At 39.1% G+C, this 25913-nt stretch overlaps 1 long non-coding RNA gene across 1 annotated transcript; it reads left to right on the forward strand.

Moving 5' to 3' along the window:
• The first annotated feature begins 430 nt into the window (after window positions 1-430).
• Window positions 431-14053, forward strand: LOC115289390. Its single transcript, XR_003907600.1, has 3 exons — window positions 431-464; window positions 2358-2502; window positions 13881-14053. It is a non-coding gene; the product is annotated as an uncharacterized LOC115289390 (long non-coding RNA).
• The last annotated feature ends 11860 nt before the right edge of the window (window positions 14054-25913 follow it).

Raw genomic sequence — 25913 nt, forward strand, 5'->3', positions numbered from 1 at the left:
GGTTGCAAAAAGAATCCTATCAGTGATAAATCTCAGATTTGATCAGCAGATCTTGCCTTTTATATAAGGTCATATAATATGTAATATTCATATATTATATAATATAAATGTGTTAGAATATAGGAAAATGTATTAAAGGAGAATATGTCTTTATTTGTTAGCACAGCTCAAACTCACCCCTATGCTAGCATTGACAGGTAATATACTTTTCTCTCTTTTACATTCGTAGCGTAGCTGTGAGCTGCTATAGAGTCTCTCACAAGTAGGCATCCTATTAAACCTGAAAATTCATGGTCACCAGTTTCAACTTGGCTTTCAGTAATGCCTTAGCACCGATCAGTCTGTTTGGTCTGTATAGTAAAAATGCCATAAACTGATGGTTTATAAATAACAAAGGTTTATTTCTCACAGATCTGGAGGCTGGAAAGTACAAGATCATGGCACCTGCAGAGGTTCAATGTCTGGTGAGAGCCAGTTTCTTCATAAATGGCCATCTTTTCACAATAACCACACATGGCAGAAGGGACAAAAAAGCCCTCTGGAGTTTCTTCTATCAAGGCACTAATTCCATTCATGATGGTCTTGCTTTTGTGACCTAATCGCTTCCCAGAAGTCCCACCTCTGAAACCCACCATGTTGGGCATCAAGTTTCAACTTACGAATTTGGAGGGGTGGGCATAAACATTCAGTTTATTGTAATATTCTAATATATTTTCTAATCAGTTTTCTTGAATAATATCTGCAACAACATTTTAGGGGTGTCTGGGTGGCTCAGTCAGTTAATTGTCCAAGTGGCTCAGCTCATGATCTCCCGGTTTGTGAGTTTAAACCCTGAATTGAGCTGTGCTTACAGCTCAGAGCCTGGAGCCTGCTTTGTATTCTGTGTCTTCCTCTCTCTCTCTCTCTTTGCCCATCCCCCACTTATATTCTCTCTCTCTCTCTCTCTCTCTCTCTCTCTCTCTCTCTCTCAAATAAATAAACATTAAAATTTTTTAATAAAATAAAATTGTATGCATTCTGAGCATTTGACATTGTTCGCATTTCACTAAAAGATTCATAAAACAAAAAAAAAATAATCAAATTCCTGGCACACATGATTCAAACCTACTTCTGCAGACCTACCATCTGTAATTTCATACATATTTTGGTCAAGATTGTGTCCCTCCTCTTTCATTTGTGCTCTAAATCCCAACCTCTCCCCGAACCCTTTTATTTCCAGTTTTTCTGTACTTGTATCTGTTTGTAGGTCATTATCTACCCTTTTGAATTTTATTCATATGTTTATTTACATGTTATCTAGTGACTTCTATCTTAAAATAAAAAGCTGAGATTTTGTGATTCAGTAACTGTACACATACTCTTCACAGTCACATATAGTGTGTGCTGACTACAATCCTTGTTCCCATTTTCCCGTCTCTCATGAACTCACAGTGCCCTCCAGTCTACCATCTAACAACACCAGATAACTCCAGGTTAGTCTAGCAGGACTATCCATTCAATGGAAACATTTTATTCTTTACAGTATTTGATATAGTATTCAAGACTGTCAAGAACTCAGCTGAGTTGCTAGTCTTCTTTATTTCTAAGGAAATCGTTAAATAAAATAAAATTATAAACATATAAAGTGATGGGACCCCAAAAACAAAAAACAGTCATTAAATGTTTTCAGTTATTTATGTCTTTATACTCCAAAGTGACAGAAAACAACACAATCCTCCTCAATTATAAATGACAGTAAATAAATTTTAAAAGAAAAAAGCCTAAGTAGTGTTAATTGGGAAGCCAATTCTTTATTTAGAATGGTGATAGCATGCATTTCCTGTAAAAAGAATTGCTCATTTTTAAGGTCATGCTCCAAGTAGGAGTTGTAGTAAGAGAGACCCCAGGCCGTAACTTCTTGGCTAAGGAGAAAAGCTAGAAAGGGAGTTTTGCTGGATTTCAGCATGGACTGAAACCTATGCCCAATGTGAAACATGAAGGCAAAGGCAAGGGACGGACAGAAGAGGTTCTGTGTTTGAGAGAGGGACAGAAGTCACAGAACTGAAAGATGAGGAGGAGGAAGTGCAGGGAAGAATGGATATGAAACCAGGAGAGTCTGTTCTATGAAGAAAGCCTTCCTGGCGTCATATACCATCCAAAAGCTGAAGTTTGAGAGGCTTCTCCTGTGCTGTGCAAATCAGACTCCAAGTTAAGTGGAACTTGACTCTTAATACCGTCTTGGTTTAACTCCATTTTGAGGTTTCTCGGGGCTTCCAAGCAGAACTTTAAATTCCAGAATCCTATTCTCATAAAGTCTAACTGGAACAGAATAACAGAGGGAATGGAGGCCTGATGCATACCACTCTCTGTCTCCACAGAAGTAAGGACCATCCATCCCCATGAGGAGACTTTTATGAGGAGGAGTCCCCATGACAGGAGGAGGCAGTGAAGACACCCACTGCTTTGGAACAGCTGGTCTCTACAAATGCAGGACAGAAAGTAAAACCACCCTTGTCGTACTCTGTAAGTTAGTCTGGGCGTATCCTTTCAGAGGCAGATAGGCAGAAGCACCTAGGACACACATAATGATAACTCTCTTCTTTCTTTCTAGATTTCTCACACTTATCCCAACCTCATCTCATGATTTGTATTAACCAAAACTTTAAATATTTGAATTTCTGGCTTGGCCCAAATTTATCAGTCACCATAAACCAAGTGAATTCCTTTTTTTTAATATATATATTTATTTATTATTGAGGCAGAAACAGGATAAATGGGGCAGGTGCATAGAGAGAGGGAAACAGAATCCGAAGCAGGCTCCAGGCTCTGGGCTGTCAGAACAGAACCCAACTCAGGACTCAAACCCACAAACCGTGAGATCATGACCTGAGCTGAAGTCAGAAGCTGAGCTGACTGAGCCACCCAGGCGTCCCATAAACCAAGTGAATTCTATCTCAAAAATCTTTCTTCAGTACAAAACTTGTCCAGCTTCATCGCAGCATATGGTCAAAGCCACTAAGATTTCTTGTTTTGATTCCTGCAATAGCTTTCTAGTTATGAACATTCACTCTTGTTTGTTGCTTCCAGATGATTCTCTACAAAGGAACCAGACAGTTCTTTAAAATTGCAAGTGTTATCTCTTGTTTTCTTGTATAAAGTGTTTCAGTGGCCTTCATTGCTTTTAAATGAAATATCCTAAATTCTTACCATGGCATAGAAAATCATGCATAAATGTTTCATCTAAGAAGGCTACACTCTCCCTTACTCCTAAGCCCTGAACCATAGTCAGAGTACTGGAGTTTCTCATACTTTGTAAGCTACTAGGGACCTTATTCATTCTCTATTTATATCTCTGCCACAATAGAACTGTCCTTTAGTCTCTAACAATCACTTCCTTGTTTTCATCTTGGATAATTTCTATATGTCTTTTATAAATGATCTTAAATATCAGATATTTGTGGATGTGTCCCTCTGAACCCAAACTCAGACTATGTTCCTCTCGTGTCTCTGTGTGTGTAGGTGGTATGTACTCCCTATATCTTAGTTTTTCATGGTACTTCTCTACTCTAATCATGTGTGTAATTATTATTTATGTCTATCTTACCCTACTTGACCAAAACTGTATTTTGGAAAGGGAATGGGTCCATCTGAATTTAATTTTGTGCCTTCAGGAGCACAAAGCAGCCTTCTCCTTCTTCCGTCCTTTTTTTCTTTCCACCCTAATAGTGTTTTTTTTTTTAATCTAAAAACGTATATTTTTTCTTTATTTTACTTTTTATTCTGAGAAAAAGAGATGCCGTGTGAGTTGAGGGAACAGACCAGAGAGAGATGGAGAGAGAGAGAATCCTAAGCAGGCTCCATGCTCAGCACAGGGCCTGACATGGAACTCGATCCCACTAACTGAGATCATGACCTGAGCTGACATCAAGAGTTGGATGCTCAATTGACTGAGCCACCTGGGCACCACTAATGACACACATGCTTTAAAATAAGAGTTGAGAGAAATAATGGATCAGGGTATGAGAATAAATAGAATCAAACAGCAAAATACAACAGACAAGTGAGCCAAAAGAAAGGATATGAAGAGACTAAAAGAGAAGTACAAGCCTAGAAGAGATAGATCTGGAAAACTAATGTCCGAAGCCAGTGCCAATTGTCTTTTCAGAAATTAAAATTAAAAAAAAACCCATATGGGTTAAAACTTCCTGTTCATTTTTTATATATTAATAAAATATGCTTTTTGAAATGTCACCCACCATGTTACTTTCAAACACAACAGTTGTTTTAAGTTCTTCATGGCTGCTTATAGTCATTCCCGCCTGCACATGGCTTTTTTAACCATTACAATGAAGGTTTATTTTGTCTACTGACTGTTTCACTGAACTTACTATGAACATTTTCCTGCAGTGTTTATAGTAAGCACTTTAATAAGGGCATAGTATGCCACTGAATTACTACAATTCACCGTTGCCTTATTTCTAACCATTTTTCTTCTATCTTTTCTATAAAAATAAGTCTATAGTAACAGCTGGTTTTAATGGTCATTTATTTTTCAAAGTCTTTAATATTTTTTAGGTTCCTCTTCTCAGAAAGATATTGTGAAAGTATGAATATTACTATGTGTCTAAATATAAACTTAAAATGCTTTACATGAATCTTTTAAAAGAGAATGAGAGACAGCATAACTATATATCAAAGTTGATGGAATGTATGTAAGGAGAGAAAATATGGATTAAAATAAGAGTAACTGGACTAAATACTTCGGCTCTGTAAATTAACTGTCATCCTTTCTTATCTTTCCTCTCCTTTCCCCCACCTCTCACTCTCCTTTTTTTCTTTTGTTATTTCCTGTGATTGTTGACAGCCGGCAAAAGCATCCTAGTCTATGTGAAATTAACTTTCCAAAAGGCAAAATTGCTATTTGAGAAGATAACATTCAAAATGATTCCTGTGAATCAGATAGTCTATTGTGAGATGGACTGAATTATGCATCGAGTTGCCACAGATTGAATATTACTATTTCAAGAACTTTTTTTCCTCTCATACTTTATAAAATAGGACCCAGTAAGTGGAAAGAATTAAAGGTTTCCTTTTTCTTTTTGATTTTACCCCTTCCTGTCAGCTTCCTTTCTTACCTCATTCTCTTTCCCAGTCATCTTCCTGAAGATATAAATTTAAAACACAAGCGATACATTCTAATTGTTTTGTTGATGTTTAATTGTAAGGAAGAGCTTCATCACTATAGCAAACTCATTTTACATTTCAGAAGAACACATTAACTTTCAGTCGAAATATTTCTGCCAAAGACTTTGTTTTGATACTGCTTTAATTTTCTTTAAGCCTAATTTTCTTTCTGTATTCGTTATGTAATGGAGCTTTGAAAACACTGGCAATCTCTGTGTTTTGCCTTGAGCTAGCAAAGGATTTTCTTTAAGGAAGTACAATTGCTAAGAGAAATTAATGGATAATTCAGCAACAATTTCACATTCCCTCCTGTAAACATAAAGAATAAAGGGATACATGAAAAATAAAAAGCTTAGAGAATAATGGATGAATGGTTACAATGTCTATTGGAATGCCCAGTATAAAAAAAAAAAAGATGGTGTAGATTTAAAAGGACATATACACCCAACTTAAATATATTTTCTTTAAATAATATAATTCTCTAGAGTATGTCCCTAGGTATTTACAGAGATTTCAATTGCATTTTAACTGATCAGTTGAAAAACTAAAAATTCTGTGATTATGAGAATGAGTGAAAGAATAAATCAAAGGATGATTTTTAAACTCCATTCAGTATCCTTACTCTGCTAAATTAAATAATAATGTGTACTATTTGGGAATCTTGTAGGGAAAAAATGGATAGATACATGCAAATAGTGAAAAGATCAGGCCTTCTGTGTAGCATTTTCTATACAATACAAAGCATCACAAATGTTGATTACAGGTTCAGCATCAAGGTCATAAAACCTGTAGACCATTCACTAGATTCATCTATTCAACCCCCCTTTGCTCTAACCCTGCATCCAACCCCCCCCCCCCCACAACTTCTCAGATTGCTCTCTGTTCCTTTTTAGGTCTTGGTTCCCACTGCAGCATTTATTATATGAAATGTAGCTTCATCTCTTTTGGCCAGAGTATGATCAGAGATATGGACTAGTGGGATATACAATTTCAGAGATTACATGAAAAAAAATGTCATGTATGCTCTTGGGTCCCCAAATCCATAGGACAGGCTATAGGAAGGGCAGGATGGAACTCTTGGGCATAAGCTAAACTTACTGTCCACCATGAAATTTCTCTTCAAGAAATCCTCAGTTCTACTCTTAAGGTCTTTCAACAAGACTGAGCTAGATTCACCCAGATGAATTAGAATAATCTTAAAGTCAGCTGACTATGAATTTAATTATACTTATAAAATGTAATCATCACAACACCTAGATTAAAGTTTGAAGGAGTAACTGAAGGCAATAGCCTAACAAGTTAAAACCAAAACTGGATAGCCACAGCCCATGCCTTATAAACTTGGCACATATGCACATCTGAAGCCACATGTAATCCTCATAACATGCGGTGTCTGGGTGGCTCAATCAGTTGAGTGTCCTACTCTTGATTTCGGCTCAGGTCGTGATCCTGGAGTCATAGGATTGAGCCCTGTATTGGGCTCCTCACTGAGTGTAGACGCTGCTTAAGATTCTCTCTCTGGAGAAGATTCTCCCTCTGCCCCTTCTCTGCTTGTGCATGCATGCTCTCTCTCACACATTCTTTCTCTCTCTTTCTCAAAAAATAAAAGAATGAAAAAGTTATACTTCCATAAAACACGATTCAGGTATCTTGCATAAGTCTGAAAATAGGCCAATCCTTGCCCTAAGAGAGAATGTAAAATATTGAGGTAATGCTTATTTTCTTCTTTGGTATGCTTTAAATTATATGCTGTGATATAAATTTTATTATAAGTACCTCTTATATTACATTATAGAAGAATAAGAGAAAGAAGAAAATATATCTAGCAGGTATTTGTATATAAACGTACATATATACAACCATATTTATAATAAGGAAAATATACATAGCTGTTGCAATCCTCATTTCTGCAACTGATCACAGAGTTGTAGCAGGAATTTATAACTACTTTCCCCTCTACCAATTCCAATTCCATTATTCAAGGGTCGAGGCCATTAGGAGTCCTATCTGAATTGTACTTTAACCCTGACTTTAATCACAGGACATGATAGTACTCGGAGATACCCTAGGGAATGTTCTGTATTTCAGACATACTCTTCCTCATTTCTATTGTTCAGTAACAACCCAATTCCCCCTTGGTAATCTGGATCAGTCAGCCCAGACAATAATATTGTAACTCGCATCTTAGCCTGCCAATTCAGAGGCATACAGAGCCCAGTGTGGCCAGGAGCCAGTCTCAGCTTCCAGTTCAATAATCTTGCATCTTCTTGTGGACACATTCTTTCCTTTCTTTTGGAATTAAGGACTCTAGACCAAGAAAACCTAAGGTCATGGGGATAAGACATGAAATGTTTGTGTAATACAGAATGGAATCACTCCCATTTGCATTCTTCAATTCCTGCATCGATGAATGCTAGCTGTGGAAGAAATTGCACCATAAAACAGATGCATATAGAGAATCCTGCAGAACACTGCATAGGTCCCATAAGGCATTGCCACCTATCTGGCACTATAACAGAGTCTTCAGAAGGCTATTTTGCTATTCATTTCAGGATAATGCAAACATGATAAAACCAGCTATTTTCATGAGCATGGGTCCCCGCCACACTCTATTTGCCATCCAGTGAATTTCTTGAATAGAAGCAGTGCTGTGTGGAATACCATGGAGGTGGATAAGGCATGGTAGCAGTCCATGGGTGGTAGTTTTGACAGCAATATTGAGTGCAGGGCAAGTAAATCATATCCAGAGTAACTGTCTATTCCAGTACGAATAAAGTACTGCTATTTCTGTGATGGAAGCTGTCCAGAGTCATCAGTATACCATAAGGTAGCTGGCTGATCAACCTGGGAATCCAGATATATTTTAGCATGCCTAGTTTTATTCTCTACTTCTGGCTTAGTAGACAATCAGCAGTCGCTGTAGTCAGACCTGACTTGAGTATAATTCTGTGTTGTTAAGAGTATGTGAAACCTCCATCCCTGCTACCATGGCCAATCTGCTCATGAGCCCAGTGGACAATAACAGGGGACTAGGAAAAGAGGTTGATTTATGTTCAAAGAATGGGTACTTTTACCCACTTGATTTTATTTTTTTTATTTTTAAAATGTTTTATTATTTATTTTTTAGAGAGAGACAGAGACAGAAAGAGACAGAGCACGAGTGGGAGAGGTGCAGAGAGAGAGGGAGACACAACTTCAAGGCAGGTTCCAGGCTCTGAGCTATCAGCACAGAGCCCAATGTGAGGCTTGAACCCATGAACCATGAGAGATCATGACCTGAACTGAAGTCAGACACTCAACCAACTGAGCCATTCTGGCACCCCACCCACTTGATTTTATTTTATTTATTTTTTGTTTTTATTTTTATTTTTTATTTTTGAGAGACAGAGAGAGACAGCACAAGCAGGGGAGGGTGAGAGAGAGAGGGAGACACAGAACCTGAAACAGACTCCAGGCTCTGAGCTGTCAGCGCAGAGCCAGACGCGGGGCTTGAACCCACAAACCCTGAGATCATGACCTGAGCAGAAGCCGGATGCTTAACAGACTGAGCCACCCAGGCGCCGCCCCCCCGCCCGCCCACTTGATGTTAAGGATCTACTGCAGTCACCATTTTAGGAGCAGTCATATGGGAGGCAAGTATCTTTACGACCCTTTCCCATTCATAGTAATCTATGCATCTGCCTCTTCCCCAAAACTCCTTGTCACCAGTTTTCTCAGTCCGGTTCCTTCTAAATCCTGATCATTTGGCTATCATAACCACAGCCAATCAGCTGCTATAGATTTATGCCTCTGGTCATTTCTTCATCCAGGCAAAATGAACAACCAGGTGTATTACTTAGAATTCTGCCATCACGAAAGATTTCCTTTCACTACTGTCCTTTAGGGATGTTTAGAATGTAGTCCTACAAGTATCCACTATAGGTGATGCTTGGCTATCATGAAGAACCATAAGAGAATCATTTTTCTTCTTTGGTCAATTATTCACAGCAAACTTTCCATGAGAATATGGGTGTAGACTTCAACAGTGAAGGTAATGGAGGATGAATGAGGAGCAAAGGGAATTTGAACCGCTTCTTTATGCAATATACTTATGCCTTCAGGGCATGGAATAGCCTCATCTTGTATATACCACTTCCTTCGAATGATGTAGTACTACTTGGCATGCCCACATTTAAGGCTTGAAGGCTCAGACAATACTTAATTCATGGTTTCAGCATCTATGGAAAATCTCCATACCTTCCACAATGATCACTTTGTTCATAAGCTCATTGGGCACTGAGAAGAGTAACGATGGGAAAGGGCTACCTGGGAACCAGGAAGGAGTAATCCTATACATTTGATTAGTAAAATCTGCTGAGGTCATCATTTCATGGGACATCTCAGATTGCCTGCTAACTTGGTAAACTGTGGATAAGCATCCAACTTTCTACTAAGACCCATAGTTAAAAAAAAAAAAAAAAGCTTTCTTAAATTGAAAGTAGTTATCTCTAGGGGATGATTGAGCTTCCAAAAATCTAAGGGTCATGCTACCACTAACCTAGTGATGCCTGGCAAAGCCATTACACCAGCAGTATTATTGGGTTTACTGGATTATATGGTCCAGGTGTTAGAGCAGTTTGCATGGCAGTCCAGACCTATTGCAGAGCCTTCTCTTCTTCTGGGCCTAACTCATATTGAACAGTTTTGGTCACTTGGTAAATGGTTCAAGTAGCATAGAGCAATATAAGAATATGTTTCTAGGGGCATCTGGGTGGCTCAGTTGGTTAAGTGTCTGACTGTTGGTTGTGACTCAGGTCATGATCTCACAGTTTATCGGTTCAAGCCCCACATCGAGCTCTGCACTACAGTTGGAGCTTGTTTGGGATTCTGTCTCTCTCCCTCTCTGCCTCTTCCCTGCTTGCTTGCTCTCTCTCTCTCTCTCTCAAAAAAAGAATATGTTTCCATATTCCGTGAAGGCCCATTAGGTTTTGCACTTTTTTTGTTGTAGAAAAGGCCAGATGCAGGTACGTATTCACCTTCACAGGGATATTTCAATATGCCCACCCCAAAGGACCCTTAGAAATATACCTAAATGAGAGGGCCCTGAATTTTTGTTAGATTTATTTCTCACTGTCTGACACACACTACAGTTGATATATTATTTAATATGTAAATATAAATCAAGCAGCTGGGTGGCTCAGTCATTTAAACATCAGCCTCTTGGTTTCAGCTTGGGTCATGATCTCAGTTTCATGTGTTTGAGCCCCACAGTGGGCTCTGTGCTGGTAGTGTGGAGCCTGCTTGGGATTCTCTCTCTCTTTCTCTCTCTCTCTCACTTTCCCTCTCTCTCTGCTCCCCTTGACTTGAGCTGTCTCTCTCTCAAAATAGAGAAATAAACATATATATATATATGGTATTAATATCAAATATTGTAACAAGTATAGTGTGCTCACCAGGTCCAATCAGCAGAATATCAGTAGAATGGGCCAGCATAATGTCTTGTGCAAGGGAAAGGCAATCAAGGTAACCCATGAAGTAAATCATGATTCAGGGCTGGAGAGCTGAGATGCCTATGAAGTAGGACAGTGAAGATAATGGCACTGATTTCTTTGCCAGCTGAAAGCAGTACATTTGGTGGTACCTAACAGATATTCAGAGAATAGTGTTTACCAGATTGATAGCTGTGTACGAGTTTCAGGGGATATGCTGATTTGCTCAAGCAATAAAATCTTCCACATGTAGAACTGTAGTTTCAGCTTGAGTCTACGACCCAGTTAAGCCTATGGTAACCTACTGTCATTCTCCAAGATCTGTTCTCTGCACTGGTCAAATAAGTAAATTGAATGGGGATGGTAGGAATTTCCACATCACTTCCTTTAATTCCTTGATGAGGGCAATCCCTGAGATCCCCTGAAATGGAGCACTGCTTTTGCTTTACTGTTTTTTCCCTAGGTAAAGGCATTTCTAGTAGCTTCCACTTGGTATTTCCACCATAACAACCATCACTCTATAGTTTGGGAAACTAAGATGGAAATTCTGCCAGGTACTGAGTCTATCTGTTGCAATTATACAGTCTGGAACTGAGGAAATAACCACAGTATATGTTTAGTAGACAACTGGACTGACTACAAGGTGGATATGAGCTAAAATTCCATTGCTAATCTGACCTCCATAAGCCCCTCTTCTGAATGATGGACACAGTTTGTGTCTCCAGGAATTAATTTTAGTTCAAGGACAGTGTCCAGCAATTACCAAAAGTACTATTTCTCTTTCTCTAGTACTCTTATTCTGGTAAGTCCTTTAGGAGAAAGGTTCACAATACACACTTTGGCAAGATCATGGGGTCCTTCATCAAGTAGACTTCTAGGTCTGTAAACTGGCTCAAGTTTGGGAGTTGACTGAGCTGCCATGACTCAGTGTTTCACTGATTCAACATGGACTTCTTTGCACCTGATCTAAAGCTCTTCTGCTTATATAGTTTAAGTAGAATTTAGCAGACTTTCCTTTTATTTCTTTTCAAAGTCACCATATTCAGCTAATCACTGCCATACCTCTCTATGAGTCAGATAGTCTCACTGCTTAGACTCCAGTGTCTATTAAGTTAAACATATCCACCTTATCTTTTCTGATTAAATGTCACCATCTGGCTTGTACAATTCTAAGACTGCATTATCTCCATTGCTTTTAGGAACCTGGTTAGATGGGAGCAGTTCCCACTATAATTTATGATTTATAGACAAAAACAACCATGGGGCTTTTCAGGGATTTTAGGTCCCTACTCACAAGTCTTTTTCTCAGTTTTAGTGATAGGTATGTTCTTTGGACCATCTGGGATGGATGAACAGTTCTTACCTGATAAATTCGCTCTAACAACCTCAGCTCCCTAAACCCTTGGAGACTTTCCTCTGAAGTATGGCAAAGCAGTTCTGGTTTAGGATACCTTAGAGTTTAAGCCCTAAAACTGGCAAACTGGTGGAGCATTTTCTAATTCCTCAAGCTAAAACATGGAATACAGAATCTCTGCTTAGTGAATCCACATCAAAAAAATTCAACCTCATCCAACTTTTTGATCTTTCCACCATGATCTCATATCCTTAGAATCTATTCACACATATATTTTCCAGATTTCTGTCAGTATAACTTGGAAAAAGTATACCATTTTATTGTACAATACAGAATTTCATAGTTATAGTTTATACGGCATTGTTTCAGGTCTGCTGGAAATGGAGTTTTGTGTTAGGTCTAGAAGCGAATTGTGGTCATGGGAGTAGGTTTCAGGAGATCATCAATGGCCTGCAAGTCAAGTTTCTCACGTCCACCCACAAATACCCCTTACATAAAGTCAACCAATTGCCAACTTCAATCACACAAAGTACAGTACAAAGCATAGCAACAGCTAAATTAGTGTTTGATTGAATAACTGGGAATTAGAGTCAGGCCAAGTTGACACTGTCCCCTTCCCTCAGAGGTAGGCACTGCACCCAATCACTCGGTTCTTCTTGGAAATGTAACCATGAGACCTCATTTCTTTATAACTGCTGAAGATACAACATACAAAGTTTGGGTGCTGAAAATGTGCACTGCTTTGAAAACACCAAAGCATAAAATGCAGAGAGAGAGAGAGGGAGAGAGAGAGAGGAATATAGAAATGCAAAGAGGGGTAGAGACAAATGGATCAGAAAGTGCCGATTCAGCTTCCAGTTGTTTCTGAGGTCCAGCCTGCTCCTATCCTTGGATTGACAAACCCCAATATCCCTGAAACTCATCTTTTAAGCTCATTTTAATTGGACTACTGTTACTGTTGCTTGCAATTAAAAAATATTCTAATTCTATAAAGTTTTCAAACAAACAACTGGGTTGGGGGGAAAGCATTGTAAATGCAACACAATGAACAAAAAACAAACCAAGACATTTTGACAAAAATAAAAAATAAAGGAATGCAGTATGATTCAGAGCCCAGCCTCTGCAGTCAGATATAACTACCTCAAATCGTGCTAGCACTGTGACTTTCCATTCATTAATCCCCCACCAAAAAAAAAAAAAAAAGAAAGAAAGAAAGAAAGAAAAGTACCTCCAATGCATCAAACATCATCCTTGACATGGAGTTTATTAGGAATACACAATCCTTATTACATAAAATTTAAGGATTAATGAATATTCCATATTTACTATCCCCAGGATCCTGAGTGCAGACTGAAGCTTGATGTTAAATGCCTTAACGAAAATCACAGGTAGTAAGTATTTATGCCATCATCACAGACATAGTAAGGACATGAAATAAGATATTACACAAAAAGTTTTTAGCACATTGCCTGTCATATAAGTTAGTACTTAAATCTTAGTTAACAAGCAAATGGCCTCATTTCTAACATTATTTTAGTTCAAGTTTTCTCTAAAGTCACTTTCAGTCAATCATGACTCTAGATTAAAGATAAAAGATTACATGATTATGTCAGGGAGTAGCAGCTGCCAGCACTATTTTCATTCTCTTTTTTCTTCTTAATGAAAGAGTCCTAATTTTATTCAAGGTGACAGTATACCCGGTAAAAATTACACTTTAAAGTTTTTCTTGCAGGTTGGTACGAGTACATACTTCGCCCTGGCAACTGAGACAGATATAAAAGCACTGAATGGTTCTGTTGAAGGCCCTCAATCAAACGTGAGACAGGCATTCTGTAATGGGCTTTCTTTTGCTTTTCTCCCCTCCCTCTCCTTTCCTTCCTGGAAACTATTTTGAGATGGAGCCTGCAGCAGCCATCTTGTGAACCTGCAGCAAACCACTCACTATGGATGACAGAGCAGAAAAACAGAAGAAGCTTCGGTCTGCGGTGATTGCACAGATCTAAGCTAACGGTCAACTGCTTGCTTCTGGGGTTATTTTATGTTAAAGAATAAATCATGCTGTGTTTCATCATTGTAGTGTGGGGTCAATTATAACAGTTAAAAATAACAGCTACAGTAATTTTTGGAAGTAACAAATTAAGGTCAATTGCAAAACTCAAAGGCATAAGGACAACATTCAGGTATGAATAGCTATCAGTATATGCCTTCTCAGCACTTTCCTCGCTGTAAGTCTAGCTCCAGCTTGAAAAAGGAATTTGCTTTCAAGAAGGTTACATGCACTAAGATAATATCATATATATTTTTAGGAACAAATATAAAGTACTTGCTAAAAAACTGTTAGAAACCAACAAGACTAAAGAACACATGTCAATCAGAGATAAGGAATCACTTGCATCTAAAGGTTAAAGTATTTAAGCCCTAAGATTTGGAAACACCCTGCTGATACTGGTACACTTCCTTGGCATTTATCTTGTCATTTAAAATGTTCACAGTGTGCAATATATTGGGTTTATTTTTCTTGCTCTATAGGAGATGGAAGACAGTGAAGGAACTGGAGAGAGAGGTAGCAGGGCACTAACCCTCTCTGATGGCACCCAAGGTGTTTTGGGACACAGGTATAGAAATAAATGCATATGTATATAAGTATATATATAATTTTTAAATGTGTCAATATATGTGTCAATATACTATGACATAAAAATAGAGACAGAAACAGCTTTACTTTAAGCAGATAATTAATGCTCCTCCTTTCCATTAAAAATGGTTTTTGAATATCAAAATGTGAGAATTTAGTTCTCCATTCTCCATTTCCTGCTGCTTCATCTCCTTTCTTCTTCCTCCTCTTCCTCCATGACCCCTCCCCACACCACACATACACACCCCTTTGGAGGGGCTGGTTAGCACAAATCTGAAAATTCTCTGGTCTCCTGGTATTCAGTGTCCTTTTTGCAAAAGTTGAAATCTTGAAAAAAAAGATAAATCCATAAAATTATACCGGCTAAAGCAACTGATAACAGGTAAATTTAAAACGCAGATGGGGGCACCTGGGTGGCTCAGTCTGTTGAGTGTCCGGCTTTGGTTCAGGTCATGATCTCACGGTTTGTGGGTTCGAGCCCCACATCAGGCTCTGTGCCGACAGCCAGCTCAGAGCCTGGAGCCTGCTTCGGATTCTGTGTCTCCCTCTCTCTGACACTCCCCTGCTCATGCTGTCTCTCTTTCCTTCTCAAAAATAAATAAAAAATTTAAAAAATTTAAAAACGCAGATGAACTACTCCTGATCTTAAAAACCAAAATTAGGGGCACCTAGGGGCCTCAGTCAGAAAGGCAGGAAACTCTTGATCTTAGGGGTGGAAGTTCAAGTCACATATTGGATGTAGATTACTTAAATAAAATTTTTTAAAAAGTCAAAATTAAGAACAACAGCCTAAACATATACATGAAAGGGACACATATCACATATATCAAAAACTTAACTGGAATTTTAAAGCTGAAATTGCCTTTTTATATTCCCTTCCATGTGCTTTGCCTTTTCCAACTGATTCCACTTGGCACTGCTAGTGGAATGGCTTACTCACTCTCTTCTATATTGCCGCATCAGCACCTCCCCATCAGGGACTCCCTGCTCCTTTCTCCCCCCCTCCAAGACCCAACAGTAAAAGGTCTTCCTTTTCTAATAGCAAATCACAGGGCTGGACATTACTAACTCCTGGGAGTTAGTTACCTAACGGTGAATAAGGCAAGTCAGACTTTCAGTTCATTTCTCAGGCTTGAAATCTTAGTCACGTTATATAAATTTAGACTTGGTTTCTTCTGTTTCTTTGTACAGTGGAGCTAATAACATTAATGTCCTCTTGTGCCTGTAACAAGGATTAACAAAGAAAATATAGGAACAACTTACAGGCCAGTGTCTGGCACACGGCACATACCCAGTAAATGTCAATTCTTATTTAAGTCATGTTATAGTCTTGGATTTAATCTCTTAAACCAAATTAGATTGCAAACTTCTTTGAAGACAGCACGTTTCTCTCAACATCCATCACTTTTAAAACTTAGCATATTGCCTTACATATAGAGAGCTTTAAGTATAAAATTGTGGAATAATGCATCATCAACGTAATTTAAAATATTTATTGAACATCTACACTGTACCATTCATTGTTCTAACAACAGAGAATATGTTGGCATATAAAACAGGAAGTAGACAAGTCCTTTAAGTTCTGTCAGAAAAAATTAAAACCAGAAATTCCTTATCTTTGATTCAGATTTATCATGCCTGCTTCAGTGACATTTCTCTACAAAATGTCGGCCTGAAATCTGCTGCAGTATCACAAAATAGATAACCTGTGTTGTCAGAATTGCAAATAGGCTCTATACCAAACTAGGCCGGTCTTTGGAAAGCAAAATCCCCATGTATCAGGGTCTTTAACGCTGATATAGGTCAGGGTTCTTCAGGACTGCAATTCAAGGGTAATGATGTTGAAGTTCTGTTCATATACCATGCAGTAATCTATGGCAGTACAGAAGGGTACTCGGGAGCATTCGAGGGGCCGTTTACCTAGGGCCAAGGGAATTGCCACATTTACAGGGACACGTGTGTATTCACTTAGCCAGCAGCATCCCTTTAAGACACATACTCCCCGCCCCAAAACTTTCAGTGACTTTCTATCACAGTTCAGATGAAATCCAAATTTACCATGGATGGTCCTTTCCTATGTCCTTAGTCTCATTCCCTACCAGTCTTCTTTGTTTTCCTTTTAAATGTAAACCCCATCAGGGAAATGACGGTATTTTGTTGATTGCTCCAGCCCCAACTCCTGAAACAATGTGGGACAAGATATATGTAGAAGTTCTTGATTCATATTTATTAAATAATGAGTGCTTAGGAAACCCCCCCCCAAAATCTGTTATTTTCTAAAAAGTAAGTGAGGGTAATTCCTTAGGGCAGCCTACATACATGGCATCAGTCAACATTAATTAGCTTCAGACTTTCAGGAACATTATGCATATTGATTTACTTACTTTTTATGAAAGTTTAGTTGACATACAATATTATATTAGTTTTAGGTGTACAACGTGGTGATCTGACATTTAAATACCTTACAAAATGATCACGGTGACTAATCTAGTTACCATCTGTCACTGTACAAAGTTACTATAATATTATTGACTATATTCCCTATGCCGTACATTATATCCCTGTGACTTGCTTTATCACTGCAAGTTTGCACGTTGAGTTTAATAGCCCTGAACTTTAAAGAGAGGTGCCTTCACTGGCAGTGGGGCTGGGGGCTGTGGTTGTGCAATGAGTCACTATAGAGCTTTACCCACCCTCTGCAGTGCAAGCAAATACTCTGTCTTCAATTTAAGATTGCATCCAGGAGAAATAGATCCTTCTGGGGCTCAGACTCATCTGCCAATGTATCAAGAAGCACAGTCTGCAGACAAGCTCTCTGAATGGATTACGGCTGGATTCTGGCAGGGATCTACAGCCTGGTGGTACCTGAAGCTACAGGACTACCTGCTCTACATTTTGTTCTATCACGTAGAGGCAGATTCTACTTTTCATTGCGTGAAGAAGTAGAACACATAAAATGATCTGTGTTTCCATGCACCTCTTCCCAGTGACATAGTCAACCATGACTTACAGTCCGGGTTCTGGATTAGAAATACCATTGGTACAGAAAAACTCCTCTGTTTTACTGTTGTTAGGTGAGCTCCGCATCCAATATGGGCCTCAAATTCATGACCCTGAGGTCAAGAGTGGCATGCTCCACCAACTAAACCAGCCAGGGACCCTGTATTCACTTTTAAGAAAACTAAATATTACCTAATCACTGTGCTTGGCAACAGGCCTGGCACAAGAAAAGCTCTCAATGGATGTTATCTAGATTATTTCCTTTCGTATTTCTTGGAAGAGTCTAGAACATTTTCATTCATGACTTTTACTAGTTTATAACTGTACATACAGAGTTCTCTCATCCACTGCCTATTTTCTTTCTTATAGCAATTACCTTTAAAAAAAAAGATAATTAAAAAATTATATTCTGCTTTACCAAGAAAATTGCTAGATTAATTTTCAAATCTATAATTCTGGAAGAAAACACTGGTAGGAAAATTGTTTTATGGTTTAACTACTTATTATTATGATTACCAAATTAATGTCAAAAATAAGGCACATTTTCTACTTGCAACTTGGACACATTTATACAGAAATCACTTCTGATATCAAATTTGTCTTAGTGTCTGTTTGCTTCCCATGTATGTTAGAAAATAACATTTATACAGCACGGTAGGTTTTTTACCTTTTTTCCTGCATCATAATCTGACCTCCTATACTCCTCTGCCCCTAAAAGCTGAAGCATCTAATGGTGACAGAAACTGATTTATTACAGCAACAATCACTAACCTGTCCTTTTGGGCAGCTGCTGCAATTAGTTCAGAGATTTGACAGGAATGAAGACACTAGCGTACTTGGAGATTAGACTCTTAGTTAGAACTAAGGCTTATTAGCTGTCATGTGCAATAAACCAACTGGATGTTGCTCAAAGAAAATACAGGCAGCAAAGAAATTGTTGTTCCCCTTTATTAAATAGTTACCTTGGGAATATATGCCATACCATAGAAATAGGAGTTTCTATTACACAAAATATATTTATTTATTTCCATGTATAAAATATATTATTTTTAAATTTTTTAACATGTATTTATTTTGAGAGACTGAGAGAGACAGTGTGATAAAAGGAGGGGCAGAGAGAGGGAGACACAGAATCTGAAGCAGGCTCCAGGCTCCAAGCTGTCAGCATAAAACCCGATGCCGGGCTTGAACCCACAAACCGGGGGATCATGACCTGAGCCAAAGTCGAGTGCTTAACCCACTGAACCACCCAGGTGCCCCTTATACAAAATATATTCTTAAATAAATCTCAAAAATTCTCAAAGATCTAAAAATATATAAAAATATTTTAAAGAATTAACATAGTTTGTTCTTCCTTAAATTGTGAATCTATAAGACATCAATATATTCATTAGATAATGTGTATCAGTCATGTTAAACACACCTTATATATAATTGTTATTTGTGTTAAATAACTATTTATATTTTATATTTATGTAATAGTTATACAATATTTATATGTATTACATATAATATATACTGTTATACTATGTTCATATGTAGAAATACTAAGAGGTAAAACATCCTAAAGGAAATGATGGAACATTTGAAAAGTTGGCCATTATATCTAAAGTATAGTTTAACAAATTCTTGGCATAAAATGATCTGGAAACACAGGTAACCAGTAGTATCTGATGAAATTTCCATGGCTATATGGAAATTTTTTATGCCTCACTCTGTATGTAGCTCACTGATACTCATCCCCACCACACACATATAGGTACAAGTCCCTTTCATGTCAGATAATAAAAGTTTATTGAATCATTTTCTTTGTTCTATAGTATTTAAAAACACTCTACGCTTGATCACCTAAAAGTAATCTCTCATGATTTCTCACCCATACCACATGCCATTTTGATCATTGTCTTTATTGTCTTTCTAACATAACTTTAGTTGCACATGTAAGTAGAGGTAATATTTAGAAGTACAAACTACTATGTGTACGCATGTGTGTTTTACTCTACTTACCTTTATTTTCCTTGATAGATGAAGGAGCCATAGCAGAACTACAGTGAGAAATTAAATAATTTAATTAGTCTTTTGAATTATTAAAGCTTAAGAAGATTTAAGTTTGAAATATAATTGCTGAACTACCATTTTCTAATACGAAGGTTAGCAGATATATTCTCCTTAGACCAGAAGCAAAGAAAAATTATTGCAAACATTTAGAGTAAGCTCTGGTGTGAAAAGGAGAGTGAGGGTAGAAATTCAGTTTGAGGATATGAAATTAGGGGGCAACAGATGCCATATTTCCAGGCGGCAAGTCTTTTGACAGCAACAAGTTTCACAGATAAGAGACTGAGAATAGTGTGTTAATAACCAGGACTGAGTCACCCTACAGTGACCTTAGGAGCCCCCGCTTGGTAAAATGCTTTTTCATATGGCTGAGAGTGGTGTGGATAAGTCCAAGAATCAGTGTAACTGGAAGCACCTCTGGCTGAAAAAGGAGGAGCCTCAAGATTACGTTGAACTGTACAATAGTAACTAGAAAGAAGGAGGTGAACAGAGGCCAGCAAAAACAATGACAAAGGTTGGGAGAAATAGAGAGCCTAATCCAAGTTGGATGCCAGATAGGGTGATGTCTAAACGAAATTCTTTAAGAGTAAGAACTAGAGACAAACATCTGGATGTTAGCAGTTTACTCTTCAGGTAAAGAGAAAGCTAAGCGAAATAAGTCAGGCAGAGAAGGACAGATATCATATGTTTGCACTCATAGGTCTAACAGGAGAACAGGAGAAACCTAATGGAGGACCAGGGGGAAGGGAAGAGGGAAAGACAGTTGGGAAGAGAGAGGGACGCAAAACCTGAGAGACTATTGAATGCTGAAAGGAACTGAAGGTTGAAGGGGGAGGCAGAGGGAGAAGGGAGGTGGTGGTAATGGAGGAGGGCACTTGTGGGGAAGAGCACTGGGTGTTATATGGAAACCAACTTGACAATAAACTTTTAAAAAAATAAGAGAGAGAATAGTAGAGGAATAAACAAATGGAGTCAGGGAAGTCACCCTCTAAAGTGAGCACTGAGTCAGTAGTGAGCTTGATTCAACTGGGGAAAACTAGGGGCCAACCTCTGACACCTGATTCCAAATTATTCCTCCTGAGTGGCAAGGAAGTGGCATGTCCCAGTGCCACCAACTCCTGTTGTCATTGGACTGTCATTGATTCAGAGCCTTTCCCAGGTGTCATCCCCAGCGTGCCATGATGGTGGCAAAGTGGACTCAATGAATGCAGAGCAATCTCTGGCACAGTAAAACCCTTCAGCAATAAAATGCAGGTGATGGAAGTTGGAAGTTAGACCTGTATATACGGAAGAGGCAAGAGTGACAGCACAATAATGGGGCATCTACACCACCTGCCACCACGCTGCACAGATCTACAAAAGCTGCATATAAATTCATTCCATCCTGTCATGCATTCTTCCAGAGTGATAACTGCTCACAATTCACTATGGATGGATGGGACAGAAAGATTCATTCAGGTGACACTCACACTTTTACATCTGGTTGAAAGCTTATCATGTCTCCTGATAAAAGTAGCCTCCTTGGGAACCAGGGATTCTAGCCCAGCAAGCCTTAATGTTGCAGATAACCTGCAAAGTGGCCAGTTGGGTCACAAGGGGCTACAGTGATACAGGGCCACTGCTACATCTATCCCTTAAGTCTTCAACATGTGTTATACTATATGGGACACTACAACATAAAGTGACAAACTTGAAGTACATTAGCCCAAACGGCTTACCTCCAAGATGACACACTCTAGGTTACTGACAGCTTTGATGATATAATCAGGATATCTTGCCAATTGTTGCACCTCCTTATCCATGAAGCGTTTTCTTTGTGAAAGGCAATGTTGTATGGGATCGTGAGGATCAGTCAACCCCCCTCGGTGAACTTCTAAATATTGTTGTTATGCTAAGAATTTCATTCAAGGCAGGAAAAAACCAAACCAAGAAAATGTATCAATCCCAGTCAAAATGAATTCCAGACCCCAGTAAGAAATGACTTTTAACATAATTAATTATCATAAAGTATTTGAAAGAAGAGGTAAAATTCAGAGAAGCCTTATTGAGAGAAAGCCTTTCTCACAGAGGTATGCAAAATTCCTGTCTATGATCATAATGGCTATAGCATTATTGGTCCATTTCTCAGGTACTGGGATAGTGGAGGAGTGTGCCTGGCTGAACCCTACTCAGTGGTTTTTAGGGTCCCTTCTGTGGCATATCCTCCTGGATAAGAGATAACACACCCCTATGCTCACTCCCATTAGACCTTCTACACACTTCCTAGCCACACTATATAACCTCTAATCTTCCAGTAGTCTTCCTGGCCTCTAATTTTGAACAATGAGTCACAACAATAGCACCTTAGGAGTTCTCTCAGGCTACTTTCCCTCCATACCAAGTTGATGCTCGGGTGTGCTGCTCAGAGATCTGTCTACTGGGAAGTTTTCTCCTCACCACGATCTTGTAGGGCCACCTCTAAGTGATGCTTTGAGCATCAGTACACCATAGGATTAAATAAAGCCATCCATAAACTACAGTTTTCTGCCTGCTTTTTCAATCATCTGGTATACATAAAACACCACAGGGCTATGGTATGATCTAAAGGGTGAGTGCAACAGAGATGAGTGATGTGGATATACAGCTCACCTTTTTGTTCAACTACCTTGTGTCCACTACACCTTCTCAAGACCAAATATGTATATACTGTTTCATTTGCACGGTGAGTTGATGTTTTGACAACCAAGCCTCATGATTTAACAGGTTTGCCACCCAGCTCATGATGCAGAGTCACTTATTGTTCCATGTTTATGCATTTAGTGTCTATGAGGGTCTACTAGCAGGGCAGGGAAGGCTCTGCTTTTCACCTGGGGAAGAGTTTTCTGCTGAAGATCGTATAATTTTTCTTTCACATTTATTTTTGAGAGACAGAGAGAGACAGACATGAACAGGGGAGGGGCAGAGAGAGAAAGAGACAGAATCTGAAGCAGGCTCTAAGCTCTGAGCTAGTGGTCAGCACCTAGCCTGATGCGGGGCTCGAAACCACAAATTGTGAGATCATGACCTGAGCCGAAGTTGGACGCTCAATCGACTGAGCCACACAGATGCCCCTGCTGAGGGTGGCATAGACATAGAAAAATGGACATCTATGGTAACTACATTCCAGCTCTTTAGAGTAATCTAGGCTTACAAAATACATAACAAAGCCCCACTAATTACTATCTATCCTAGACACCTGTAGCAACCTGAGATCTGCCGAGCCATATGGTCTAATTGGTAGAGCTACAAACATCACAGCTTGAATCTTTTTTTTTTAATTTTTTTTAAATTTTTTTAATGTTTTATTTATCTTTGATACAGAGAGAGACAGAGCATGAGAGGGGAAGGCACAGAGAGAGAAGGAGACACAGAACTGGAAGCAGGCTCCAGGCTCTGAGCTGGGTGTCAGCACAGAGCCTGATGCAGGGCTCGAACCCACGAACGTGAGATCTGACCTGAGCCGAAGCTGGAGGCTTAACCGACTGAGCCACCCAGGCGCCCCTCACAGCTTGAATCTAATACAAACCTGCTCTTCCTCGGCACCCCGTTCAGAAGAGACTTTTCAAGTTACTAAGTTTGAAGCCATCTTCCCCAGTGTGTCAGTGAAGCCCTCAGAATACAAAGAAGCCCATAAGCACTGTGCCTTGTTCTTTGAAGCAGATGCAAGTTGCAATCACTTGCTCTTTTTGCTTGAAAGATGGGATATGATAGAGACCATGAATACGATGTTTTAGAAGTCTACGAGCATGACCCTAATCTCTCCACCTCCCTGGATGAATTAGTGACTCTCATTTCTTACCTCCACCTGAGCAGAGGAATGTAGTATTAGGGCTTCCACTCAGCTCTTCCATCTTGTTCTTTGTCCACAGGCCTAGGGAAAAGTGAAAATTCTTGAAACTTGAAGTATCTCCATCCCAATTACATACTAAGGCAATAGAGAAATGAACATAGGATGGATCGATGGCCCACTAGTCTCTAAGAGATGGACTTGAATCAGGTTGCATTTATCTACTAAGCTCCATAGTAATGAAGGGAGCTGATAGTGCTTTAAGAAGAGTGGAAGGGGAATTCCTTGTAATTTTTTTTAAAATTTTCAAGTATTTATTTATTTTTGAGAGAGAGAGAGTGTGTGTGAGCAGGGGAGAGGCAGAGAGAAAGAGGGAGACACGAAATCTGAAACAGGCTCAAGGCTCTGAGCTGTCAGCATAGAGCCTGAGGCAGGGCTCAAACCCAGGAACTGGACCAGGAGATCATGACTTGAGTTAAAATTGGATGCCTAATGGACTGAGGCACCCAGATGCTTCTCCTTGTAAATTCTTTTTTTATTTTTAAAATTTTTAATAATTTATTGTCAAATTGGTTTCCATATAACACCCAGTACTCTTCCCCACAAGTGCCCTCCTCCATTACCACCACCTCCCTTCCCCCTCCGCGTCCCCCTTCAACCCTCAGTTCCTTTTCAGTATTCAATAGTCTCTCAAGTTTTGCATATCTCTCTCTCTCTCTCTCCCCAACTCTCTTTTCCCCTTCCCCTCCCCATGGCCCTCCATTAGGTTTCTACTGTTAGACCTATGAGTGTAAACATATGGTATCTGTCCTTCTCCACCTGACTTATTTCGCTTATCCAAAGGATACAGAAGTGCTGACACCTAAGGGCACGTGTACCCCAACGTTCCTTGTAAATTCTTAATACAGAGATTCTGATATTCCCAACTTAAAGAGTCTCATTTGTGGCCATGAGCATATGCTATATTATAGAAAATATCTGTTAGCTTTTCAGAGCTAGTGGTATGTAAATCAAGATGGGAGAGGGAATTCACAGGAAGAAGCTTGATTAATATCCTCCAAATTAGCCATTTAAAAATATTTTTGGGGCACCTGGGTGGCTCAGTTGGCTGAGCGTCCAACTTCAACTCAGCTCATGATCTCGCAGTTTGTGAATTGGAGCCCCACATGGGGCTCTGTGCTGACAGCTCATAGCCTGGAACCTGTTTTGGATTCTGTCTCCACCTCTCTGCTCACGCTCTGTCTCTCTCTCTCAAATATAGGGTAAAACATTCTTTAAAATTTTAAAAATTATTTTTGAGAGAGAGTGGGGGAGGGGCAGAGGGACAGGGAGAGAGAATCTTCTTCTTTTTAATTTTTTGAATGCTTTATTTATTTTTGAGAGAGAGACAGAGAGACAGCATGATCAGGGGAGGGTCAGAGAGAGAGGAAGACACAGAATCTGAAGACAGACTCCAGGCTCTGAGCTAGTTGTCAGCACAGAGCCTGATGTGGGGCTTGAACCGACAAACTGTGAGATCATGAGCTGAGCCAAAGCCTGACACTCAACCAACTGAGCCACCCAGGTGCCCCATGAGAGAATCTTAAATGGTCTCCAGGCAGGGCTGAATCTCATGGCTGTGAGACCATGACCTGAGCCAAACTCATGAGTTGAACCCTTAACCAACTAAGCCATTCAGGCACCTCTAAACATTTAAAAATAATAGCCCAACATGTTAATCTGTACAAGAGAAGTTTTATATGGAAGTTAGCCATGATGTTATACAGAAGTCAGAATTTATATTCCTTAGAGGAGAAATGACAGCTATGGACTATCAATTGTACCTAGTAGTGTCTCTCACCAGATCAAAATGGAAAGACTGGGGGCGCCTGGGTGGCTCAGTCAGTTGAGAGTCTGGCTTCAGTTCAGGTCATGATCTCACAGTTCATGGGTTAGAGCCCCGCGTGGGCCTCTGTGCTGACAGCTAGCTCAGAGCCCGGAGCCTGCTTCGGATTCTGTATCTCCTTCTCTCTCTGACCCTCCCCTGCTTGTGCTCTCTCAAAAATAAATAAATAAATAAATAAATAAATAAATAAATAAATAAATAAATGAAAAAAAACAACAACATAAAAAAACCAAAATGGAAAGACTGGAGCAATTGTAAATGCAACATGAAAAAAAAATATCTTCTAATAACATTAAAAAATTGGTGCATGCCCAGATAACTAGATCTTCCTGAGGAAGATTATAGTCAAAAAACTGACACACACACGCAAATAATGGAAAATAGCTTTCTTGTTCTGAAAATGTGTAATCCACTCTTTCTATGTAGGAAAACAAAAATGGAAGGAATTCACCCAGTTAAACCAAAAGAGAAATAACAGCGAAACAACCTAGAAGCTAAAGAACTAATTCAGGGATTTACCAGTATTACCGAGTTATGAGCTTCTGGCA

Source organism: Suricata suricatta, chromosome 4, assembly GCF_006229205.1.
Source record: "Suricata suricatta isolate VVHF042 chromosome 4, meerkat_22Aug2017_6uvM2_HiC, whole genome shotgun sequence".
Taxonomy (NCBI): Eukaryota; Metazoa; Chordata; class Mammalia; order Carnivora; family Herpestidae; genus Suricata; species Suricata suricatta.